This window comes from Bufo bufo, chromosome 2, assembly GCF_905171765.1.
Source record: "Bufo bufo chromosome 2, aBufBuf1.1, whole genome shotgun sequence".
Lineage (NCBI taxonomy): Eukaryota > Metazoa > Chordata > Amphibia > Anura > Bufonidae > Bufo > Bufo bufo.
The window spans coordinates 495,548,961-495,572,344 of record NC_053390.1 but is presented as its reverse complement, the minus strand read 5'-3'; the positions used below and the strand labels follow the sequence as shown (position 1 = coordinate 495,572,344).

General features: G+C 47.0%; 1 long non-coding RNA gene across 1 annotated transcript; it reads right to left on the bottom strand.

The window, feature by feature from the left end:
- Positions 1-2,785: 2,785 nt before the first annotated feature.
- LOC120991636 lies at positions 2,786-3,242 on the bottom strand. The gene is made up of 3 exons (XR_005776745.1): positions 3,151-3,242; positions 2,939-3,036; positions 2,786-2,824 (listed from the first exon to the last, which is right to left on the bottom strand). It is a non-coding gene; the product is annotated as an uncharacterized LOC120991636 (long non-coding RNA).
- Between the last annotated feature and the right edge of the window lie 20,142 nt (positions 3,243-23,384).

The following is a 23,384-nucleotide window of genomic DNA, read 5'->3' as shown; positions in this document are numbered from 1 at the left end:
GGGCTGGTATCATCAAAGATGAGCTTGTGGGGCCTTTTCGGGTTGAGGATGGAGTCAAGCTCAACTCCCAGTCCTACTGCCAGTTTCTGGAAGACACCTTCTTCAAGCAGTGGTACAGGATGAGGTCTGCATCCTTCAAGAAAAACATGATTTTCATGCAGGACAATGCTCCATCACACGCGTCCAAGTACTCCACAGCGTGGCTGGCAAGAAATGGTATAAAAGTAGAAAATCTAATGACATGGCCTCCTTGTTCACCTGATCTGAACCCCAAAACAGTACACCTCTCTGAACAGTGTCTGGGAGGCTGTGGTTGCTGCTGCACGCAATGTTGATGGTGAACAGATCAAAATACTGACAGAATCCATGGATGGCAGGCTTTTGAGTGTCCTTGCAAAGAAAGGTGGCTATATTGGTCACTGATTTGTTTTTGTTTTGTTTTTGAATGTCAGAAATGTATATTTGTGAATGTTGAGATGTTATATTGGTTTCACTGGTAAAAATAAATAATTGAAATGGGTATATATTTGTTTTTTGTTAAGTTGCCTAATAATTATGCACAGTAATAGTCACCTGCACACACAGATATCCCCCTAAAATAGCTAAAACTAAAAACAAACTAAAAACTACTTCCAAAAATATTTAGCTTTGATATTAATGAGTTTTTGGGGTTCATTGAGAACATGGTTGTTGTTCAATAATAAAATTAATCCTCAAAAATACAACTTGCCTAATAATTCTGCACTCCCTGTAGTTGGAGTGGCTAAAGAAACGTCTTCAACAGAAGTACGGGGTCACCAATAAATCTGAACCGTGTTTTCCAGAAAACCCCACTCATTCCACATTAGATAACAGTGTTGAGAGCATTGAAAATGAAGAGTCGGACAGTAGTAGAATTGGAAATAACCAATGGTGCACGTGTACTAACTGTAAACCGATGCCAACCGCCATAGAATCGATCTGTTGTAAAGAAAATTCAAATATTGAACCGTATGTAACTGGAACCGGTTGCGTAATTGAACATGAATATTTCCAACAATTTTGTCAAGATCACGGAAGGGTGGAGGTGTCCATGCGGGCAATTGGAGAAGTGCTGTGTCCCCCTCCAGATAAAGAATTGAACAGGTGTTCTTATTCGTGTATTTACTTCCATGAAAACAAAATCTTTAACATTTTGCTCTGAACACCCAACCATAGGTTTACCTAATTATTATATTGTCTAATTTTAAATTCAATATACTTTTTTATATTTTTTAGGCTACTAAGAAAAACAGCATATCGTGGCTTTACAGCTTGGATACATGGCTTTCTTGGCGTTGGAAGAAGACGCCCTATTCCTTCTTGTGCAGTGACGATCATAAGAGAAGTTTTTCCAGACCCACTTCAAGATTATTGCGGTTTTCTAATGTTCAGAGAGGAGCCTGCAGAGTATCTAACAATGGAGTAACGTCATAATATATTATGAAAAGACTGTAAAATTATCTAGTTATGTAATAAAGTAACAATTTTAGAACGTATCTTTTTACTTTTTATTAATAAATATCTTAAAAACTTTGAAAGTTACAGCATAATATTTGGCTATTGAATGTTCCAAAACAATATTATAGATTGCAGAAATGTAATATTTACAGAAATTTTAGTCAGATTAAATAAAAAACACATATCATATTTTATTATTAAAAAAAGGCCTCCTCCATATCCCCTCATAGAGTACCTTCACACTTGCGGGCACTCGGTCAGGCTATCTGGGCAGGTCAAAATGATTAGGGATCTGCACAGCTACTTATAAGGTTTATTGCCGAGATGGCCCTCTGTCACCATTGACTATAGGCAGACCAAAGTGTACTGCGAAAGATAGATGGACTGAAATTCAAACATTCTTTATTGTTAGTACCTCAAGCTCTCGCAGTGGGACGCCCCCGCCTCCATAATTTTCAAGAGTGTTCAGATTTATAAAAAAAAAAAATTTCATTCAGGCTATTGTCCCGATGAATGGCCATGTCGCTAGTGTGAAGGGACCCCTAGCCTTTACCAAACCTCACACAAAGTTTATGGATATTCCTTACACATCTGTAAGAAAGCGGTATATAGTAACCTCCTTGCCAACAGGAAATAGCTAAAATCTCGACAAAGATAATGTTTTGTAATACGCAAAAATGTCAAAGATAGAAAACAATTAGAAATTAAAAAAATGTTTTGCTTTCTGACATTTCATTACAGTTATGCAAAGGAAATCCATAAAATGTATATAATATGTTATTTTTTATTTAATTTTTTAAAAATATCAATTTCTCATAAAAAACATATATTGGCAGAAATTTATTAAAATAAATTTCAAATTAAAAGGATGATATGGTAGGTCCAGGGCAAGTCCGTCAATGTGGTTCCTCGGCTGTCAGCCTGTGGACAAAAGACATGGTCAGAATATGAAATGTACTGCAGCGCTGTCTCTGTGAGAGGAAAAGGGTCAATCAAGGGACTGTAGCGACATTATAAGACTGTCAGTGAACACACCTTGCAGTCTAATCGGATCCCCTTGACTCCACGGCTGGCAGCAAACTTGTTGTTCCTTCCCGGGCATGTCCGACACGCTGGTACAGTTTACTGTCATCCTGTGGACAAAAGACATGGTCAGAATATGAAATGTACTGCAGCGCTGTCTCTGTGAGAGGAAAATGGTCAATCAAGGGACTGTGGCTACATTATAAGACTGTCAGTGAACACACCTTGGAGTCTAATCGGATCCCCTTGACTCCACGGCTGGCAGGAAACTTGTTATTCCTTCCCGGGCATGTCCGACACGCTGGTACAGTTTACTGTCATCCTGTGGACAAAAGACATGGTCAGAATATGAAATGTACTGCAGCGCTGTCTCTGTGAGAGGAAAATGGTCAATCAAGGGACTGTGGCTACATTATAAGACTGTCAGTGAACACACCTTGGAGTCTAATCGGATCCCCTTGACTCCACGGCTGGCAGGAAACTTGTTGTTCCTTCCCGGGCATGTCCGACACGCTGGTACAGTTTACTGTCATCCTGTGGACAAAAGACATGGTCAGAATATGAAATGTACTGCAGCGCTGTCTCTGTGAGAGGAAAATGGTCAATCAAGGGACTGTGGCTACATTATAAGACTGTCAGTGAACACACCTTGGAGTCTAATCGGATCCCCTTGACTCCACGGCTGGCAGGAAACTTGTTATTCCTTCCCGGGCATGTCCGACACGCTGGTACAGTTTACTGTCATCCTGTGGACAAAAGACATGGTCAGAATATGAAATGCACTGCAGCGCTGTCTCTGTGAGAGGAAAATGGTCAATCAAGGGACTGTGGCTACATTATAAGACTGTCAGTGAACACACCTTGGAGTCTAATCGGATCCCCTTGACTCCACGGCTGGCAGGAAACTTGTTATTCCTTCCCGGGCATGTCCGACACGCTGGTACAGTTTACTGTCATCCTGTGGACAAAAGACATGGTCAGAATATGAAATGTACTGCAGCGCTGTCTCTGTGAGAGGAAAATGGTCAATCAAGGGACAGTGGCTACATTATAAGACTGTCAGTGAACACACCTTGGAGTCTAATCGGATCCCCTTGACTCCACGGCTGGCAGGAAACTTGTTGTTCCTTCCCGGGCATGTCCGACACGCTGGTACAGTTTACTGTCATCCTGTGGACAAAAGACATGGTCAGAATATGAAATGTACTGCAGCGCTGTCTCTGTGAGAGGAAAATGGTCAATCAAGGGACTGTGGCTACATTATAAGACTGTCAGTGAACACACCTTGGAGTCTAATCGGATCCCCTTGACTCCACGGCTGGCAGGAAACTTGTTGTTCCTTCCCGGGCATGTCTGACACGCTGGTACAGTTTACTGTCATCCTGTGGACAAAAGACATGGTCAGAATATGAAATGTACTGCAGCGCTGTCTCTGTGAGAGGAAAAGGGTCAATCAAGGGACTGTGGCTACATTATAAGACTGTCAGTGAACACACCTTGGAGTCTAATCGGATCCCCTTGACTCCATGGCTTGACAGCACTTCTCCTACACACAGGTATAATGTCTAAAAATAAAAAAGTAAAGTTACATTCTTAATGTAATATAACAACAACTTTTGATTGAAAAAGCATAATGGTCACTGCCTTGAGCCAGATCTACTTGCGCTATCCTTACCCTTTGCACTAGTGGTGCAGTCCCGTCTCGGTAAACGAATATCAACAGATTTAACTAAAGTAAAATAACTAAACAACAAAGTTAGTTCTCGTAACATTCTAAAAACTAACTTTTTACTGAACATGAAAGTAACGGAAAAGCAGGATTTATTTTTTTGGATGAAATTTTTTATTTTTTTTCTTGAACCCAGATGAACTGTATTAGTTTTTGCGAAAACGTGACCAATGTTGCCGTAGAATGTCTTCCTTTTTTGGGCGTTCTACATTAGCAATGTTGGGTGGAAGATCAGGTGTTCGACTCTTCCATTCTGCTGTGATGTCTCCTACAGCTAACTTCAAACAATCAACTAAAATCGGAGTAACATGTTCAACGCTCATTGCTTCATAAATGTTCTTCACCATCCAGTGTTTTTTTCCCTTCGGAAGTATTAATTTTGTTCTTCTTGTTCCAATGGGTTCTGACACTGAAGTTGGGAAGTGAACAACTGCTTGTGGTCTTCCGAGATTATTATTGTGTGCCAAAATTGCCAGTTTGGTTTGTGTTTCCATTCCATCTATACCGAAATGTATTCTTTTTGTTCTGTACTTTAAAACTAAACTGTGGAAGGCTTCAAGAGGTCCAGTGTGGCAATTTCGGATCAGGTGTGGTACATCGCTCGTCATTTGTTCGTTTTTGATGATTTCTTCTAGTTTTTGATAAGCAGTACTTTCCTTTCTAAGCCACAAAACTGAAGTGTCTTCAGGTCGCAGTTCTTCGTGGGCACACTTATTATAGTGTTCTCCATCTTCCCATTCATGTCTGTTGGCTACATGATGTAGAACAGAATTCCATCTTTCACGGAAAAAAAAAGCATTGTGGTCACACGTTTTAACACACCACCAGAAATGGTTGACTATCTTTTCTATCCATGGTTTTAGATCCTTTCCGTCTCTTCCGTTACTTGCCTTGATTAATCTTTTCTTGATTGACTTAGCATAGTGCCAAATGTCAAACTGATGATCTATGTCAGTGTACACCTCGCGCATCAATTTTTGAATACTGACATGTCTATCAGAGACAAATACACATATGTCAAAGCCATTGTTTTTAACTCGTTCCATTACTGTTTGGAATCCAAACTTCTCCATAGCTACCGATGAACTGCACTGGCTTCTGTGTACAACTTCGAAATCTATAATTTTTTCAGTGTACAGGTCCATAACAGTGTAAATACAATATTTAGCGGAGTGGCCGGGGCTATCACATTGACCATCTCCTGCTAAACAAATTGGCAAACCATTCAAATCTTCCTGTATTTTTTTTTTTTCTTGCTTCCAGGCAATATCGATAGCGGGGAACAGAAATTTGGTTTGGTAACGGTAATATGTGGTCTCAGAAAATGTGCTCAAGCAAAAAATTCCAAACAACTCCTGAACTTTTTGATAGTTTAGGCCACTGCAGAGTATTGACGCTGCCAAAAGGACATTTCCACTCCAGAAACGTCCAATTTTAGGCTGTGTATGCCATAATAAAGACGAATGTCCGCTACGACAACTACCGTGAATTATTACAGCTGATCCTTTCATTTCTTTTGAAATTGAAAACACAGTTAGATTGCAATCAACATACTGACACTTCACCTGACATAGCAGTACATCGAGACAACTTTCGTTCACAATCAATTTCGTGTCTTTTACGATGTTTTTAAATTGCATATCTTGAAAAGAATTATCATGGTCAATTTCTAACATAGACTGTAAAGCAAATTGATCAGAAGAGCAGTGGCTTACCATCAAAGGTTCATATGTGTGGTCTCTTGAATCACGAATTTCCCCTGCGTCAGCCAGACTGCTAATATTTATACTGTGGGATACCAGCTCACTATATCTGCGGTAGGAATGTATCCGCGTGCTCGGTGTCCTGGTTTTTCAACCTCCTTGTTCAGGTACATAGAAAATGGGTAAAATTAGACTCCAGCACTCACTTTTTTTCGAAGTATCAAGTTCTCCATTTATTCAGTTACACACGGACAGTACAGGGCTACAAGCCCTGTACTGTCCGTGTGTAACTGAATAAATGGAGAACTTGATACTTCGAAAAAAAGTGAGTGCTGGAGTCTAATTTTACCCATTTTCTACAGACTGCTAATATTGTATGAATCCTCAAAGTCACCTGTCAACGGAAATATCCCACTAACCAGATCATCATTATTACCGTCTTCTTCCGGTGGCTGGGAGATCTTTTCATTTTCAAATACAATAGGAGAAAGAAGTCTTATAAATGGATTAATTTGGTGCCGATTTTGGAATTGAGAACAATCAGGCAATGGGGTGGATCCATGAACAATATTTGTATGTTCACGTAAAGGTGATTCTTCTTCCCTATACTTGCATGGACGATATGGATACAGTATGACCACGAGATTCATTTGGAATAGATGATTCTGATGATGAAGGAGTAACTGACTGCTGGGAACCTGTTAGATTCTGAAGTCGTTTTTTCTTGGAAATTTTTGACTCTAAAACTTTTCTTTCGGAATCAAGAAAATTTTCGAAAAATGAAGGGTTTGCTACTGGCCGAAGCGAACGTCCGCCAGCGTTGACTATAAAACTATCATCAGAAAAATGTAGCGAACAAATATGATACTTATTGTATCTTTTCTTTTTGTAACCTAGAATCTCCTCTGCTAGAGAAATAACTTCTACCTCTCCAGAAGGAATTAAGATTCAAAGCCAATCTAATATTCTCTCCCTAAAGTTGGGAAAGCAATGTAATTTGATTTCGTGGCCATTCAGTATAAGGCCAGGCTGGAAAAAACAATTTTTTACCCAACATGAGTTCGGCATTTTGTCAATTCCTGTTTTAAAAAAAAATGAAAAAATTTAAAATATGCATATTATTTGGATACATGTTATAACGTAAACTCAAACTTACCATATTAGATGAAAAACATTGAACGTTTATAAATTGATTTATAAAACAAAAGGATATTCCCATCCAAATAACTTTGTACATCTTCTTTCTTGAACCATTTATTTTATAAATGAAATAAAATTAGGTCTTCCATACTTACCCTGCCTGTTACCCTTGTCAATATATCAAAATTATAAATAATATAATGATGGAACGTAGAACTAGCAAACAACGCAATACAAACGTGTATTGGTTTTTTGAACTGGGAAACTTCACGCAACATGTTTGTTCTTCTTCCGATGATTGTCGGAATACAACTTACCAGTCAGGGTTGCTGCCCTGAATTGACTAACTGAAAATTCACTGTAAAATTTTTAGAAAAGTTAAAATTATAAATTGAAAGTTATACCATCACCTGAAAAAAATATTTTATATGTATTTTTTTTTTTCCATTAGATCAATTGTTTACTTCACTATAATAATAATAATATAACTATGTATATTATTTTAGTTTTGGGAAATAACAAGGTGACACTGATTCAGTGTATATATCCTATTAATAGAAAACAAACAAACGATAGTAACTAGTTTGCCACAGTGTCCATATTGTACAGTAGCAATTTTAACAACACAGTAGAGTGGAGGGTGGAGAATTGAAGATTACACTTCAATAAAGTGTGTTCAATTACAAACGCTGCTACTCTGTGTGTGGCGAAATCACTTGCAGTGTAATAAATGTAAAGAAACCCCTATATAACAGGGGATTAACTTAGGCTACTTTCACACTTTCGGCACGACGGATCAGACAGGGTGTTCACGGATCCGTTCTACGGCTATTTCGCCGTGCCCGTGGACCGCCGCTCCATCACCATTGACTATAATGGGGACGGGGCCAAGCTCCACCGCAGGACGGCGGTACACGGAGAAAGCACGCCGGACTAAAATTACTGCATGTCAGGCTTTTTAGTCCAGCGACTTTCTACGTGCACAGCCGGAACTCCGCCCCCGTCCCCATTATAGTCAATGGGGACGGAGCGGCGGTCCGCGGACACGGTGAAATAGCCGCACGACGGATACGACATGGTGAACTGCCTGTCTGACTAGTCCTGCCGCAATTGTGAAAGTAGCCTTAGTCTACAAATTTAAAGACAACTTTGAAGATTGTGTACAGATTGGAGATACTTCCTACTAAAATAGGAAGCAGCGCTTGTGTTAGAGGTTGATAAAGGTTGTGTAACCCACGGCCGACTATGATAACATAAGGAGTCACCAGGGTTTGTTTTGCAAGATATTATGAGAATAAAAAAACTAAAGTTCCCCCCCCCTATTCTCATAACCAGCCAAGGGTTAAACCGACAGCTGTGGGCTGGCGTTAGCAGGGTGAGGAGGTCCAATTTTTTGGGGTCCTTCTCATCCTTATAACAACAGCCCACAGCTGCAACAAGAACCAAACCATAAAAAAAAATACATCTGAAACCTCGTTTCACGCTCTTCGGCAACTTGGGTCTTCCCGGCACCCAAAGGGCTTTGAGTGCCGGGCTAATTGTTAGGGGTTTTACTGTCAGCATTGTTGACAATATAAATTCAACGGTGGCTTACAGTAAGACCCAGTCATAGTGATGGGAGCCTGTGTAAAGATTAACCCATTACTAACACTGCAAGTTCATAATAACCACAAGTAGAATAGCATGACCCCCTTATTGCTGTCTGCCTGTGGGGGGGGGGGTCCATGATAATGACCACCATAATGCTCGTTGCCAGAGGGGGGGGTTTTGCAGGGGGTTCATGATCATGACCCCCTTATTGCTGTCTGCCTGTGGGGGTCCATGATAATGACCCCCATTATGCTCGTTGCCAGAGGGGGGGGGTTTTGCTGGGGGGGTAATGATCATGACCCCCTTATTGCTGTCTGCCTGTAGGGGTCCATGATAATGACCCCCATAATGCTCGTTGCCAGAGGGGGGGGTTTTGCTGGGGGGGCATGATCATGACCCCCTTATTGCTGTCTGCCTGTAGGGGTCCATGATAATGACCCCCATAATGCTCGTTGCCAGAGGGGGGGGGTTTGCTGGGGGGGCATGATCATGACCCCCTTATTGCTGTCTGCCTGTGTGGGTGGGGGTCCATGATAATGACCCCCATTATGATCGTTGCCAGAGGGGGGGGGTTTTGCTGGGGGGGTAATGATCATGACCCCCTTATTGCTGTCTGCCTGTGGGGGTCCATGATAATGACCCCCATAATGCTCGTTGCCAGAGGGGGGGGGTTTTGCTGGGGGGGTCATGATCATGACCCCCTTATTGCTGTCTGCCTGTGGGGGTCCATGATAATGACCCCCAATATGCTCGTTGCCAGAGGGGGGGGTTTTGCTGGGGGGGTCAAGATCATGACCCCCTTATTGCTGTCTGCCTGTGGGGGTCCATGATAATGATCCCCATAATGCTCGTTGCCAGAGGGGGGGGGGGTTTGCTGGGGGGGTCATGATCATGACCCCCTTATTGCTGTCTGCCTGTGGGGGTGGGGGTCCATGATAATGATCCCCATAATGTTCGTTGCCAGAGGGGGGGGTTTTGCTGGGGGGGTCATGATCATGACCCCCTTATTGCTGTCTGCCTGTGTGGGTGGGGGTCCATGATAATGACCCCCATTATGCTCATTGCCAGAGGGGGGGTTTTGCTGGGGGGGCATGATCATGACCCCCTTATTGCTGTCTGCCTGTGGGGGTCCATGATAATGACCCCCATTATGCTCGTTGCCAGAGGGGGGGTTTGCTGGGGGGGTCATGATCATGACCCCCTTATTGCTGTCTGCCTGTGGGGGTGGGGGTCCATGATAATGATCCCCATAATGCTCGTTGCCAGAGGGGGGGTTTTGCTGGGGGGGTCATGATCATGACCCCCTTATTGCTGTCTGCCTGTGTGGGTGGGGGTCCATGATAATGACCCCCATTATGATCATTGCCAGAGGGGGGGGGGTTTTGCTGGGGGGGTCAGGATCATGACCCCCTTATTGCTGTCTGCCTGTGGGGGTCCATGATAATGACCCCCATTATGCTCGTTGCCAGAGGGGGGGGGGGGGTTTGCTGGGGGGGTCAGGATCATGACCCCCTTATTGCTGTCTGCCTGTGGGGGTCCATGATAATGACCCCCATTATGCTCGTTGCCAGAGGGGGGGGTGGTTTTGCTGGGGGGGTCATGATCATGACCCCCTTATTGCTGTCTGCCTGTAGGGGGTCCATGATAATGACCCCCAAAATGCTCGTTGCCAGAGGGGGGGGGTTTTGCTGGGGGGGTCATGATCATGACTCCCATTATGCTCGTTGCCAGAGGGGGGGGGTGGTTTCTGCTGGGGGCATGATCATGACCCCCATACTGATTGCCGGTGGGGGTCCATGATCAAGACCCCCATAATGCTCGTTGCCAGTGGGGTGCTGTGGCAGCTACTTATTTGCTCGATGTCTAGCTCCTTCTGCCTGGCTGAGAGACGAGCGCTCTGATTGGCTGCGCTCTCAGCCAAGGCCCATAGCAAAGAAAATAGTTTAGCAACGCCCCATACAAAAAAGCGCTTGAGTGACAGGCGCTGCAGCAGAACAAACGGGGCTATTATTTCAACATTCGGTGGTCGATTTAAAAAAAAAAAAAAAGGGGGAACAACAGTGGATGCCGGACTATTAGGTAGGGGTGTTAGTTTATTAAAATTACACTGCGTGCAGAATTATTAGGCAAATGAGTATTTTGACCACATCATCCTCTTTATGCATGTTGTCTTACTCCAAGCTGTATAGGCTCGAAAGCCTACTACCAATTAAGCATATTAGGTGATGTGCATCTCTGTAATGAGAAGGGGTGTGGTCTAATGACATCAACACCCTATATTAGGTGTGCATAATTATTAGGCAACTTCCTTTCCTTTGGCAAAATGTGTCAAAAGAAGGACTTGACAGGCTCAGAAAAGTCAAAAATAGTGAGATATCTTGCAGAGGGATGCAGCACTCTTAAAATTGCAAAGCTTCTGAAGCGTGATCATCGAACAATCAAGCGTTTCATTCAAAATAGTCAACAGGGTCGCAAGAAGCGTGTGGAAAAACCAAGGCGCAAAATAACTGCCCATGAACTGAGAAAAGTCAAGCGTGCAGCTGCCAAGATGCCACTTGCCACCAGTTTGGCCATATTTCAGAGCTGCAACATCACTGGAGTGCCCAAAAGCACAAGGTGTGCAATACTCAGAGACATGGCCAAGGTAAGAAAGGCTGAAAGACGACCACCACTGAACAAGACACACAAGCTGAAACATCAAGACTGGGCCAAGAAATATCTCAAGACTGATTTTTCTAAGGTTTTATGGACTGATGAAATGAGAGTGAGTCTTGATGGGCCAGATGGATTGGCCCGTGGCTGGATTGGTAAAGGGCAAAGAGCTCCAGTCTGACTCAGACGCCAGCAAGGTGGAGGTGGAGTACTGGTTTGGGCTGGTATCATCAAAGATGAGCTTGTGGGGCCTTTTCGGGTTGAGGATGGAGTCAAGCTGAACTCCCAGTCCTACTGCCAGTTTCTGGAAGACACCTTCTTCAAGCAGTGGTACAGGAAGAAGTCTGCATCCTTCAAGAAAAACATGATTTTCATGCAGGACAATGCTCCATCACACGCGTCCAAGTACTCCACAGCGTGGCTGGCAAGAAAGGGTATAAAAGAAGAAAATCTAATGACATGGCCTCCTTGTTCACCTGATCTGAACCCCATTGAGAACCTGTGGTCCATCATCAAATGTGAGATTTACAAGGAGGGAAAACAGTACACCTCTCTGAACAGTGTCTGGGAGGCTGTGGTTGCTGCTGCACGCAATGTTGATGGTGAACAGATCAAAACACTGACAGAATCCATGGATGGCAGGCTTTTGAGTGTCCATGCAAAGAAAGGTGGCTATATTGGTCACTGATTTGTTTTTGTTTTGTTTTTGAATGTCAGAAATGTATATTTGAGAATGTTGAGATGTTATATTGGTTTCACTGGTAAAAATAAATAATTGAAATGGGTATATATTTGTTTTTTGTTAAGTTGCCTAATAATTATGCACAGTAATAGTCACCTGCACACACAGATATCCCCCTAAAATAGCTAAAACTAAAAACAAACTAAAAACTACTTCCAAAAATATTCAGCTTTGATATTAATGAGTTTTTTGGGTTCATTGAGAACATGGTTGTTGTTCAATAATAAAATTAATCCTCAAAAATACAACTTGCCTAATAATTCTGCACTCCCTGTATAATGATGAAAGGTCCTCTTTAAGACGGTTATGGCGGTTTATAATTTCACGGATGGTGTTGCAAAAAGCTGGAACTTATAAATAAACATCCGACTGGCTTGATCCCAAACTAAGGAGCATATGGGCGAGCCCTATAAAACCCCTAGAGCTCTCCCTGACTGCTATGCCCATTGCAAAGGTCTTTATGGTAGACGATTGCATGCCCGCGTACCTAATACTGTGTGACACCTGATAACCCTATAATAGTGAGGGGACACGACCACCGGCTCCCTGCACTTAATACGGACAGAGTCAGGGTCCCCTAGAATCAAGCCAGCAAGGAAACACAAATAAAGGAAAAACACTTATCTGAGGAATCAGCAGTAGCAAACTCCAGCAGTGAACAACTCATCCAGGAAGAAGCATAAACTGCAAAGTGAGGCAGTATGGGAGGGAATATAAAAGGAGACAATTAGTGTAAATAGGTGACAGCTGGGAGAAGGAAAGGAGATGACAAAGTGAAACCAAAACAAAGAACGTCATGCAAGAGGCAGAGAAGAACGTTTAACAGACCTTCTCACAGGACAGGCGGTGACAGGAATACAGTGTATTGAGTACATTAAACAACACATTTAAAGTGCCTTTGTTCATCCGCTTTCCTCTGGTCGAGTCGAGAAGGTTGAGGCAATCCAGGACTAGTTCATTTTTATAAGAGTCAACCTGTCAAAATTTTCAGTTGACAGGCGGATACGCTTATCTGTTATAATGCCACCAGCAGCACTAAATACCCGCTCAGACAAAACGCTGGCGGCAGGGCATGCCAGCACCTCCAAGGCGTAGTGCGCCAGTTCTTGCCACATGTCCAGCTTGGACACCCAGTAGTTGTAAGGCACTGAGGACGCTGACACGGTCTCCTACGTACTCCTTCACCATCTTCCAAAACTTTTCCCTCCTTGTGACACTAGGCCGAGCATCAGGATGAGGCTGCTGGCGGGGTGTCATGAAACTGTCCCAGGCCTTGGCGAGTGTTGCCCTGCCTCTGTTGGAACTGCTGTGTGCTCTCCTTGTCTCCCTTCCTCGGTTTCCCAAGGAAGTACGGACTCTGCCACCAGCGTTGTCAGATGGAATTTTTCAATAAGGACCTTCTGGTATTGCACCGTTTTGCTCTTCCTCTCTTCCTGAGGAATGAGAGATGAGAAGTTCTCTTTGTAGCGGGGGTCGAGAAGGGTGAACACCCAGTAATCCGTGTTGTTTAAAATGCGTATAACGATTGGGTCGCAGGAAAGGCAGCCTAACATGAAGTCAGCCATGTGTGCCAGAGTACCAACAGGCAAGACTTTGCTGTCGTCATCAGGAGGATCACTCTCAATCTCCTCATCCTCTTCCTCCTCTTCTGCCCACCCACGCTAAACAGATGGAATTAAACTTCCATGGGTACTACCCTCTGTAGCGGAGGAAACCGTCTCCTGCTCCTCCTCCTCTTTATCATCCAATTTGCGCTGAGAAGATGGACGAAGGGTGGTCTGGCTATCACTCTGTGTAATGTCTTCTTCCACCATTTCCACCTCTTCCACATGAAAAGCGTCATCCTTAATTGTTAGCAGCTAGAGTTGAGCGAACACCTGGATGTTCGGGTTCGAGAAGTTCGGCCGAAATTCCCGGAAATGTTCGGGTTCGGGATCCGAACCCGAACCGAACTTCGTCCCGAACCCGAACCCTATTCAAGTCAATGGGGACCCGAAATTTTGGGCACTAAAAAGGCTGTAAAACAGCCCAGGAAAGAGCTAGAGGGCTGCAAAAGGCAGCAACATGTAGGTAAATCCCCTGCAAACAAATGTGGATAGGGAAATTAATTAAAATTAAAATAAAAAAATTAAAAATGACCCAATATCAATTGGACAGAGGTCCCATAGGAGAGAATCTGGCTTCACGTCAGCAGAGAATCAGTCTCTTCATGCCATAGCAAAGAATCTGGCTTCATGTCAGCAGAGAATCAGTCTCTTCATGCCATAGCAGAGAATCTGGCTTCATGTCACACACCACTCGAAGAGGCCACTGTCACATATTTAGGCCCCGGCACCCAGACAGAGGAGAGCGGTCCCGTAACAGAGAATCTGGCATTATATCAGTGCAGAATCTGTCTTCATGTCATAGCAGAGAATCAGGCTTCACGTCACCCACCACTGGAACAGGCCACTGTCACACATTTAGGCCCAGGCACCCAGGCAGAGGAGAGAGGTCCCGTAACAGATAATCTGGCCTTATGTCAGCGCAGAATCTGTCTTCATGTCATAGCAGAGAATCAGGCTTCACGTCACCCACCACTGGAACAGGCCACTGTCACACATTTAGGCCCAGGCAGAGGAGAGAGGTCCCGTAACAGAGAATCTGGCCTTATGTCAGCGCAGAATCTGTCTTCATGTCATAGCAGAGAATCAGGCTTCACGTCACCCACCACTGGAACAGGCCACTGTCACACATTTAGGCCCAGGCACCCAGGCAGAGGAGAGAGGTCCCGTAACAGAGAATCTGGCCTTATGTCAGCGCAGAATCTGTCTTCATGTCATAGCAGAGAATCAGGCTTCACGTCACCCACCACTGGAACAGGCCACTGTCACACATTTAGGCCCAGGCAGAGGAGAGAGGTCCCGTAACAGAGAATCTGGCCTTATGTCAGCGCAGAATCTGTCTTCATGTCATAGCAGAGAATCAGGCTTCACGTCACCCACCACTGGAACAGGCCACTGTCACACATTTAGGCCCAGGCACCCAGGCAGAGGAGAGAGGTCCCGTAACAGAGAATCTGGCCTTATGTCAGCGCAGAATCTGTCTTCATGTCATAGCAGAGAATCAGGCTTCACGTCACCCACCACTGGAACAGGCCACTGTCACATATTTAGGCCCAGGCACCCAGGCAGAGGAGAGAGGTCCCGTAACAGAGAATCTGGCCTTATGTCAGCGCATAATCTGTCTTCATGTCATAGCAGAGAATCAGGCTTCACGTCACCCACCACTGGAACAGGCCACTGTCACATATTTTGGCCCAGGCACCCAGGCAGAGGAGAGAGGTCCCGTAACAGAGAATCTGGCCTTATGTCAGCGCAGAATCTGTCTTCATGTCATAGCAGAAAATCAGGCTTCACGTCACCCACCACTGGAACAGGCCACTGTCACACATTTAGGCCCAGGCACCCAGGCAGAGGAGAGAGGTCCCGTAACAGAGAATCTGGCCTTATGTCAGCGCATAATCTGTCTTCATGTCATAGCAGAGAATCAGGCTTCACGTCACCCACCACTGGAACAGGCCACTGTCACATATTTTGGCCCAGGCACCCAGGCAGAGGAGAGAGGTCCCGTAACAGAGAATCTGGCCTTATGTCAGCGCAGAATCTGTCTTCATGTCATAGCAGAAAATCAGGCTTCACGTCACCCACCACTGGAACAGGCCACTGTCACACATTTAGGCCCAGGCACCCAGGCAGAGGAGAGAGGTCCCGTAACAGAGAATCTGGCCTTATGTCAGCGCAGAATCTGTCTTCATGTCATAGCAGAGAATCAGGCTTCACGTCACCCACCACTGGAACAGGCCACTGTCACACATTTAGGCCCAGGCACCCAGGCAGAGGATAGAGGTCCCGTAACAGAGAATCTGGCCTTATGTCAGCGCAGAATCTGTCTTCATGTCATAGCAGAGAATCAGGCTTCACGTCACCCACCACTGGAACAGGCCACTGTCACACATTTAGGCCCAGGCACCCAGGCAGAGGAGAGAGGTCCCGTAACAGAGAATCTGGCCTTATGTCAGCGCAGAATCTGTCTTCATGTCATAGCAGAGAATCAGGCTTCACGTCACCCACCACTGGAACAGGCCACTGTCACATATTTAGGCCCAGGCACCCAGGCAGAGGAGAGAGGTCCCGTAACAGAGAATCTGGCCTTATGTCAGCGCATAATCTGTCTTCATGTCATAGCAGAGAATCAGGCTTCATGTCACCCACCACTGGAACAGGCCACTGTCACATATTTTGGCCCAGGCACCCAGGCAGAGGAGAGAGGTCCCGTAACAGAGAATCTGGCCTTATGTTAGCGCAGAATCTGTCTTCATGTCATAGCAGAAAATCAGGCTTCACGTTACCCACCACTGGAACAGGCCACTGTCACATATTTAGGCCCAGGCACCCAGGCAGAGGAGAGAGGTCCCGTAACAGAGAATCTGGCCTTATGTCAGCGCAGAATCTGTCTTCATGTCATAGCAGAGAATCAGGCTTCACGTCACCCACCACTGGAACAGGCCACTGTCACACATTTAGGCCCAGGCACCCAGGCAGAGGAGAGAGGTCCCGTAACAGAGAATCTGGCCTTATGTCAGCGCAGAATCTGTCTTCATGTCATAGCAGAGAATCAGGCTTCACGTCACCCACCACTGGAACAGGCCACTGTTACACATTTAGGCCCAGGCACCCAGGCAGAGAAGAGAGGTCCCGTAACAGAGAATCTGGCCTTATGTCAGCGCAGAATCTCTCTTCATGTCATAGCAGAGAATCAGGCTTTACGTCACCCACCACTGGAACAGGCCACTGTCACATATTTTGGCCCAGGCACCCAGGCAGAGGAGAGAGGTCCCGTAACAGAGAATCTGGCCTTATGTCAGCGCAGAATCTGTCTTCATGTCATAGCAGAGAATCAGGCTTCACGTCACCCACCACTGGAACAGGCCACTGTCACACATTTAGGCCCAGGCACCCAGGCAGAGGAGAGAGGTCCCGTATCAGAGAATCTGGCCTTATGTCAGCACAGAATCTGTCTTCATGTCATAGCAGAGAATCAGGCTTCACGTCACCCACCACTGGAACAGGCCACTGTCACACATTTAGGCCCAGGCACCCAGGCAGAGGAGAGAGGTCCCGTAACAGAGAATCTGGCCTTATGTCAGCGTAGAATCTGTCTTCATGTCATAGCAGAGAATCAGGCTTCACGTCACCCACCACTGGAACAGGCCACTGTCACATATTTAGGCCCAGGCACCCAGGCAGAGGAGAGAGGTCCCGTAACAGAGAATCTGGCCTTATGTCAGCGCAGAATCTGTCTTCATGTCATAGCAGAGAATCAGGCTTTACGTCACCCACCACTGGAACAGGCCACTGTCACACATTTAGGCCCAGGCACCCAGGCAGAGGAGAGAGGTCCCGTAACAGAGAATCTGGCCTTATGTCAGCGCAGAATCTGTCTTCATGTCATAGCAGAGAATCAGGCTTCACGTCACCCACCACTGGAACAGGCCACTGTCACACATTTAGGCCCAGGCACCCAGACAGAGGAGAGAGGTCCCGTAACAGAGAATCTGGCCTTATGTCAGCGCAGAATCTGTCTTCATGTCATAGCAGAGAATCAGGCTTCACGTCACCCACCACTGGAACAGGCCACTGTCACATATTTAAGCCCAGGCACCCAGGCAGAGGAGAGAGGTCCCGTAACAGAGAATCTGGCCTTATGTCAGCGCAGAATCTGTCTTCATGTCATAGCAGAGAATCAGGGTTCACGTCACCCACCACTGGAACAGGCCACTGTCACATATTTAGGCCCAGGCACCCAGGCAGAGGAGAGAGGTCCCGTAACAGAGAATCTGGCCTTATGTCAGCGCAGAATCTGTCTTCATGTCATAGCAGAGAATCAGGCTTCACGTCACCCACCACTGGAACAGGCCACTGTCGCATATTTAAGCCCAGGCACCCAGGCAGAGGAGAAAGGTCCCGTAACAGAGAATCTGGCCTTATGTCGGCGCAGAATCTGTCTTCATGTCATAGCAGAGAATCAGGCTTCAAGTCACCCACCACTGGAACAGGCCACTGTCACACATTTAGGCCCAGGCACCCTGGCAGAGGAGAGAGGTCCCGTAACAGAGAATCTGGCCTTATGTCAGCGCAGAATCTGTCTTCATGTCATAGCAGAGAATCAGGCTTCACGTCACCCACCACTGGAACAGGCCACTGTCACACATTTAGGCCCAGGCACCCAGGCAGAGGAGAGAGGTCCCGTAACAGAGAATCTGGTCTTATGTCAGCGCAGAATCTGTCTTCATGTCATAGCAGAGAATCAGGCTTCACGTCACCCACCACTGGAACAGGCCACTGTCACACATTTAGGCCCAGGCACCCAGGCAGAGGAGAGAGGTCCCGTAACAGAGAATCTGGCCTTATGTCAGCGCAGAATCTGTCTTCATTTTATAGCAGAGAATCAGGCTTCACGTCACCCACCACTGGAACAGGCCACTGTCACACATTTAGGCCCAGGCACCCAGGCAGAGGAGAGAGGTCCCGTAACAGAGAATCTGGCCTTATGTCAGCGCAGAATCTGTCTTCATGTCATAGCAGAGAATCAGGCTTCACGTCACCCACCACTGGAACAGGCCACTGTCACACATTTAGGCCCAGGCACCCAGGCAGAGGAGAGAGGTCCCGTAACAGAGAATCTGGCCTTATGTCAGCGCAGAATCTGTCTTCATGTCATAGCAGAGAATCAGGCTTCACGTCACCCACCACTGGAACAGGCCACTGTCACACATTTAGGCCCAGGCACCCAGGCAGAGGAGAGAGGTCCCGTAACAGAGAATCTGGCCTTATGTCAGCGCAGAATCTGTCTACATGTCATAGCAGAGAATCAGGCTTCACGTCACCCACCACTGGAACAGGCCACTGTCACACATTTAGGCCCAGGCATCCAGGCAGAGGAGAGAGGTCCCGTAATAGAGAATCTGGCCTTATGTCAGCACAGAATCTGTCTTCATGTCATAGCAGAGAATCAGGCTTCACGTCACCCACCACTGGAACAGGCAACTGTCACACATTTAGGCCCAGGCACCCAGGCAGAGGAGAGAGGTCCCGTAACAGAGAATCTGTCCTTATGTCAACACAAAATCTGTCTTCATGTCATAGCAGAGAATCAGGCTTCACGTCACCCACCACTGGAACAGGCCTCGTCACATATTTAGGCCCAGGCACCCAGGCAGAGGAGAGAGGTCCCGTAACAGAGAATCTGGCCTTATGTCAGCGCATAATCTGTCTTCATGTCATAGCAGAGAATCAGGCTTCACGTCACCCACCACTGGAACAGGCCACTGTCACATATTTAGGCCCAGGCACCCAGGCAGAGGAGAGAGGTCCCGTAACAGAGAATCTGGCCTTATGTCAGCGCAGAATCTGTCTTCATGTCATAGCAGAGAATCAGGCTTCACATCACCCACCACTGGAACAGGCCACTGTCACACATTTAGGCCCAGGCACCCAGGCAGAGGAGAGAGGTCCCGTAACAGAGAATCTGGCCTTATGTCATCGCAGAATCTGTCTTCATGTCATAGCAGAGAATCAGGCTTCACGTCACCCACCACTGGAACAGGCCACTGTCACACATTTAGACCCAGGCAGAGGAGAGAGGTCCCGTAACAGAGAATCTGGCCTTATGTCAGCGCATAATCTGTCTTCATGTCATAGCAGAGAATCAGGCTTCACGTCACCCACCACTGGAACAGGCCACTGTCACATATTTTGGCCCAGGCACCCAGGCAGAGGAGAGAGGTCCCGTAACAGAGAATCTGGCCTTATGTCAGCGCAGAATCTGTCTTCATGTCATAGCAGAAAATCAGGATTCACGTCACCCACCACTGGAACAGGCCACTGTCACACATTTAGGCCCAGGCACCCAGGCAGAGGAGAGAGGTCCCGTAACAGAGAATCTGGCCTTATGTCAGCGCAGAATCTGTCTTCATGTCATAGCAGAGAATCAGGCTTCACGTCACCCACCACTGGAACAGGCCACTGTCACACATTTAGGCCCAGGCACCCAGGCAGAGGAGAGAGGTCCCGTAACAGAGAATCTGGCCTTATGTCAGCGCAGAATCTGTCTTCATGTCATAGCAGAGAATCAGGCTTCACGTCACCCACCACTGGAACAGGCCACTGTCACACATTTAGGCCCAGGCACCCAGGCAGAGGAGAGAGGTCCCGTAACAGAGAATCTGGCCTTATGTCAGCGCAGAATCTGTCTTCATGTCATAGCAGAGAATCAGGCTTCACGTCACCCACCAGTGGAACAGGCCACTGTCACACATTTAGGCCCAGGCACCCAGGCAGAGGAGAGAGGTCCCGTAACAGAGAATCTGGCCTTATGTCAGCGCAGAATCTGTCTTCATGTCATAGCAGAGAATCAGGCTTCACGTCACCCACCACTGGAACAGGCCACTGTCACATATTTAGGCCCAGGCACCCAGGCAGAGGAGAGAGGTCCCGTAACAGAGAATCTGGCCTTATGTCAGCGCAGAATCTGTCTTCATGTCATAGCAGAGAATCAGGCTTCACGTCACCCACCACTGGAACAGGCCACTGTCACACATTTAGGCCCAGGCACCCAGGCAGAGGAGAGAGGTCCCGTAACAGAGAATCTGGCCTTATGTCAGCACAGAATCTGTCTTCATGTCATAGCAGAGAATCAGGCTTCACGTCACCCACCACTGGAACAGGCCACTGTCACACATTTAGGCCCAGGCACCCAGGCAGAGGAGAGAGGTCCCGTAACAGAGAATCTGGCCTTATGTCAGCGCAGAATCTGTCTTCATGTCATAGCAGAGAATCAGGCTTCACGTCACCCACCACTGGAACAGGCCACTGTCACACATTTAGGCCCAGGCACCCAGGCAGAGGAGAGAGGTCCCGTAACAGAGAATCTGGCCTTATGTCAGCGCAGAATCTGTCTTCATGTCATAGCAGAGAATCAGGCTTCACGTCACCCACCACTGGAACAGGCCACTGTCACACATTTAGGCCCAGGCACCCATGCAGAGAAGAGAGGTCCCGTCACAGAGAATCTGGCCTTATGTCAGCGCAGAATCTGTCTTCATGTCATAGCAGAGAATCAGGCTTCACATCACCCACCACTGGAACAGGCCACTGTCACATATTTAGGCCCAGGCACCCAAGCAGAGGAGAGAGGTCCCGTAACAGAGAATCTGGCCTTATGTCAGCACAGAATCTGTCTTCATGTCATAGCAGAGAATCAGGCTTCACGTCACCCACCACTGGAACAGGCCACTGTCACATATTTAGGCCCAGGCACCCAGGCAGAGGAGAGAGGTCCCGTAACAGAGAATCTGGCCTTATGTCAGCGCAGAATCTGTCTTCATGTCATAGCAGAGAATCAGGCTTCACGTCACCCACCACTGGAACAGGCCACTGTCACATATTTAGGCCCAGGCACCCAGGCAGAGGAGAGAGGTCCCGTAACAGAGAATCTGGCCTTATGTCAGCGCAGAATCTGTCTTCATGTCATAGCAGAGAATCAGGCTTTACGTCACCCACCACTGGAACAGGCCACTGTCACACATTTAGGCCCAGGCACCCAGGCAGAGGAGAGAGGTCCCGTAACAGAGAATCTGGCCTTATGTCAGCGCAGAATCTGTCTTCATGTCATAGCAGAGAATCAGGCTTCACGTCACCCACCACTGGAACAGGCCACTGTCACACATTTAGGCCCAGGCACCCAGGCAGAGGAGAGAGGTCCCATAACAGAGAATCTGGCCTTATGTCAGCGTAGAATCTGTCTTCATGTCATAGCAGAGAATCAGGCTTCACATCACCCACCACTGGAACAGGCCACTGAAACACATTTAGGCCCAGGCACCCAGGCAGAGGAGAGAGGTCCCGTAACAGAGAATCTGGCCTTAAGTCAGCACAGAATCTGTCTTCATGTCATAGCAGAGAATCAGGCTTCACGTCACCCACCACTGGAACAGGCCACTGTCACATATTTAGGCCCAGGCACCCAGGCAGAGGAGAGAGGTCCCGTAACAGAGAATCTAGCCTTATGTCAGCACAGAATCTGTCTTCATGTCATAGCAGAGAATCAGGCTTCACGTCACCCACCACTGGAACAGGCCACTGTCACACATTTAGGCCCAGGCACCCAGGCAGAGGAGAGAGGTCCCGTAACAGAGAATCTGGCCTTATGTCAGCGCAGAATCTGTCTTCATGTCATAGCAGAGAATCAGGCTTCACGTCACCCACCACTGGAACAGGCCACTGTCACATATTTAGGCCCAGGCACTTAGGCAGAGGGGAGAGGTCCCGTAACAGAGAATCAGGCCTTATGTCAGCGCAGAATCTGTCTTCATGTCATAGCAGAGAATCAGGCTTCACGTCACCCACCACTGGAACAGGCCACTGTCACACATTTAGGCCCAGGCACCCAGGCAGAGGAGAGAGGTCCCGTAACAGAGAATCTGGCCTTATGTCAGCACAGAATCTGTCTTCATGTCATAGCAGAGAATCTGGCTTCACGTCACCCACCACTGGAACAGGCCACTGTCACATATTTAGGCCCAGGCACCCAGGCAGAGGAGAGAGGTCCCGTAACAGAGAATCTGGCCTTATGTCAGCGCAGAATCAGTCTTCATGTTATAGCAGAGAATCAGGCTTCACGTCACCCACCACTGGAACAGCCCACTGTCACACATTTAGGCCCCGGCACCCAGACAGAGGAGAGAGGTCCCGTAACAGAGAATCTGTCCTTATGTCAACACAAAATCTGTCTTCATGTCATAGCAGAGAATCAGGCTTCACGTCACCCACCACTGGAACAGGCCTCGTCACATATTTAGGCCCAGGCACCCAGGCAGAGGAGAGAGGTCCCGTAACAGAGAATCTGGCCTTATGTCAGCGCATAATCTGTCTTCATGTCATAGCAGAGAATCAGGCTTCACGTCACCCACCACTGGAACAGGCCACTGTCACATATTTAGGCCCAGGCACCCAGGCAGAGGAGAGAGGTCCCGTAACAGAGAATCTGGCCTTATGTCAGCGCAGAATCTGTCTTCATGTCATAGCAGAGAATCAGGCTTCACATCACCCACCACTGGAACAGGCCACTGTCACACATTTAGGCCCAGGCACCCAGGCAGAGGAGAGAGGTCCCGTAACAGAGAATCTGGCCTTATGTCATCGCAGAATCTGTCTTCATGTCATAGCAGAGAATCAGGCTTCACGTCACCCACCACTGGAACAGGCCACTGTCACACATTTAGGCC